The sequence below is a fragment of the Dromiciops gliroides genome, chromosome 6, assembly GCF_019393635.1.
Source record: "Dromiciops gliroides isolate mDroGli1 chromosome 6, mDroGli1.pri, whole genome shotgun sequence".
NCBI classification, from domain to species: Eukaryota; Metazoa; Chordata; class Mammalia; order Microbiotheria; family Microbiotheriidae; genus Dromiciops; species Dromiciops gliroides.
In genome coordinates, this window is record NC_057866.1 from 72,360,770 (window position 1) to 72,364,750 (window position 3,981).

At 38.8% G+C, this 3,981-nt stretch overlaps 1 pseudogene; it reads left to right on the forward strand.

Moving 5' to 3' along the window:
• The first annotated feature begins 2,036 nt into the window (after positions 1 to 2,036).
• LOC122732009 lies at positions 2,037 to 2,615 on the forward strand (annotated as a pseudogene).
• Positions 2,616 to 3,981: the final 1,366 nt, after the last annotated feature.

Sequence of the window (3,981 nt, forward strand, 5' to 3'; positions counted from 1 at the left end):
TTTGGGAAAAGGGATACTTGCTACCATAAAACAAGTGTAGCTCATTTATGTTTCTGAACAAAACGGTAAAATAACTAGATAGGGTTGCTCAAAATGGTGCAATGAGAAACAGAACACCAACTAAGTGGTACAGTAGATAAAGTACCAGGTCTGGAGTAAGGAAGAACTGACTTCAAATCCATTTCAGACATAATAGATAGATAATTTATATAGGAACATAATCACAGATAATTTATATAGGTACTTAGCACAGTTCTTTTCACATAGTAGGCACTATGTAAATGTTAGTTTTTATTATTTCTCACAACTATTCCTTCAAGGATTAAAAAAAAAAGTCACAGACCGAAAAAATGATTAAGAAACCCCAGAAGAAACTACAGGAAACTAGAGCCAGAGCTGTAAAAGGAGACAAAGGTAATAAATTGAAGCTGTGTTTATCTGACCTCAGATTGGGGCTTGAGAGCCGGAGGCTCTCAAATCATAAGGGCTACAGCACAGATCACTCCACTTAGACTGCCACCATGCAGTGCTGACTGGAACTACTCTTGAGGTCTTAGAAAAAAATGCAATGCTCACTAACTATACCCCAGATGATACCAATGAGGACCAAAGAAGATCCTAACATTCCTTCCAGAAATGTACAGAGACTACCCCAATACAAAGTCCCAATTCAGTAAGGCTAGAAAGTAGGTAAACGATAAACTCTGATGATAAAGAAATATGATGCAGCTAGGCATGCTTAACAGAAACACTTAGAAGAAAAGAATAATTCCCCATTATCTGCAGGGAGAATTCGCAATAAATGAAGGGAAAATGAAGGAAATAATTAGAAACTATTTCACCTAATTACATGCCAACTAAACAGACATGGAGAAATTATATTATAGTTAGGTTTAGAATTCAGCATACCCCAAACTGAACTCATTACATTTCAGCTCAAAAATGTCCCTTTTTCTAGCTTTCTCATTTCTGTTAAAGGTATTACCATCCTTCTAGTCCCCCAGGTTTATAACCTTGGAATTATCCATAACCTCACTCTCTCTTACTCCAGTTGCCAAATCATGCAGTTTCTGTCAGTTTGGCAGTCAATCAGTAAACTATTGAGTACCTACTATGTTCCTATGTGCTGTGCACTGGAAATGCAAAAAAGGCATAAAATAATCCCTGTTTTTAGGGAGCTCACAATCTAATGGGGATAAAACAGGCAAACAAATCTGTACAGCAAACTAAATAAAGCTAAAAAGGGAAATCACTAAAAGAGAGAAGGATTGTGAAATCCTTCCTATAGAAAAGAGAATTTTATTTAGGCTTTGATGGAAATCAGGGAAGCCAGTACACAGAAATGAAGAAGGAAAGCATTTCAGGAAAGAAGGGCAGTCAGATGCAATTTCTGGTGCTGAGAGATGGAATGTCTTGTTCATTCAACAGCAAAGAGATCAGTGTCACTGGATTGAAGAGTACATTGTGGAGGTTGGGGGTAGTGGGCTAGGGGAGGTCTGTGTGTAAGACATAAAGAACACTGGAAAGGTTGGGGAGCCTAGGGTATGAAGACTTTCAAATACCAAATGGGATTTTATCTTTAATCCTATACATGTTAGGAAGCCACTGGAGTTTCTTGAATGGAGTAGTGATATAGTTAGATGTTTTAGGAAACTCACTATGGTGTGTATTATTTTATGCCATTTTTGTGTGTGTGGACCTATCACTACCAGACTGTAAGCTCCTTGAGGATAGGCACAATATGTTACTTTGTCATTTAAAATATTGGGGGGCTAGCCTGTTTTTGTCTAAATTATTGGGGAACTAGGCTGGGGTTTTCTAAAATATTGCTACTTATCAATTAATGGCTATTGCACCAGTTTTGGCAGTAAGCACTTTTGTTAACTAAGATCATATATATTACTAAAGTATTAACCACGTATTTGACTGACTTCCCCACTAGTTACATACCCAGCACGTTTTTGCTAAGCAGGAGCAGAAAGAGTGTGTAGCATGTTAAAGAGGGTCCCAGGTACAAGAGAGTAAGAGAAGCGCATATGAGTTTAAGAGAGCCAGTTCCATCATGGCGCCCCGGGATCCTGGGCGTCCTGTGGCTCATTTCCGTGACTATGATCGCGGGCCGTGGGGGACGATGAGACGGTCAAGTGCGAGGACCTCAGAGTGGGACAATATTTTTGTAAAGATCCTGAAATAAATGACGCCACTCAAGAACCTGTTAACTGTACAAATTGCACAGCTCATGCATCATGTTACCCAGCACCAAACATAACTTGTAAGGATTTTAGCGGCAATGAAACCCATTTTACCGGAAGTGAAGTTGGTTTTTTTCAAGACCATACCTTGCCGTAATGTAAAGGGTGGCAGTGGCTCGCTCCCTATTCCTTGGCTGGTTAGGAGCAGACAGGTTTTACCTGGGATACCCTGCTTTAGGTTTGTTAAAATTTGGCACTGTTGGATTTTGTGGAATTGGCAGTCTAATTGACTTCATTCTCATTTCAATGCAGATTGTTGGTCCTTCTGACGGCACTAGTTACATCATAGATTATTATGGAACAAGACTCATAAGATTGAGCATCACCAGTGAAACGTTTAGAAAAACACAGAAGCACCCATAGATGTTTAGAAAATAGCTTGGTGGTTTTGTGTCTCCTTGATGGAAAGAGAACTCCAGAGTGAGAAATCCCAGTCCTTCCATTCGTCCCTATTCGCACAGCACACCTCTGTGGTTGCTTCAATGTGATTTTTACTGAAGATTTTTTTTAGATTTTTTATTCTGAGCTTTGGTTGACTGGAGACTTTCTCTGAGGCCTCTTGGCTCCCTTAGAGTGCTTTATCACACTCCCCCCCCCCACCTGCCTTCCTGCCCCACCCCAAATGCCTTTTCTGTAGGCAAGTTGTGGCTTGTCATTTTTCCTTCTTCAAAATAAAACAATAGAATAACTTCAAAATAAAAAGTTTAAGAGAGCCACCCTCCTGTCTCCAGGGATTTTTATCCTTTCTCAGGTAGAGGCGGGTCACCACACATTGATCTAAGATAATTGGTTAGCATCATTCAACTCCATTGATTGACATGACTGGAGGGGGGGGTGGTCAAGGTATGTTTCCTTCCCCTAACTAATCAGAAAGGTCAATCTGCATTCCTTTTGTTAAGCTGCAAGCCCTTCCCTGGCTGGGGAGGGGGAGAGAGCAACTTGCAGCTTCTAGGTTTCTCCTAGAAATTCTTTTTTCTTTTTTTTTTTTTTGGTGGGGCAATGAGGGTTAAGTGACTTGTCCACGGTCACACCAGCTGATAAGTGTCAAGTGTCTGAGGCTGGATTTGAACCTCAGGTCCTCCTGAATCCAGGGCCAATGCTTTATCCACTGTGCCACCTAGCTGCCCCAAAATTCATTATTAATAATTATTTTCTCACATTACCTAATCTTTTGTAGCTCAATAAGCAGTTAGCTCAGTCTTTACACATAGTGAATTCTTTTTTTCTTCTTTTCTTTTTTGATTTTCCTTTTAGTACTATGTATTTTATATGAAGCATTTTCTAATAACTCAATTTCATTTTATTTTTATTTCTAAATTCTTTCTCTTTCCCTTCCCCTTCCCTACCTACTGAAGGCAAGATAAAACATTCATTACAAATATGTACAGTCATGCAAAACAAATTCCTCTACTAGCTATTGCCAACAAGTGTGGAAAAGAAAAAAGAAAAAGTAGGAAATATGTTTCAGTCTTCACTCTGAGTCCATCATCTCTCTATATGGAAGTGGATAGTGAATTTCATTTCAAATCCTTTGGAATTGTGATTGGTTATTTTGTTGATTAGAATTCCCATTTTTCAAAGATAATTATCTTTACAATATTGCTTTTTCTGTACAAATAGTGCTTCTCATTCTGCTTACTTTGCCTTTCATAAATTCGTGTAAATCTTTCAAGAATATCTGAAACCATGCCTTTCATCAATTCACAAAGGACAATATTATTACATTGCA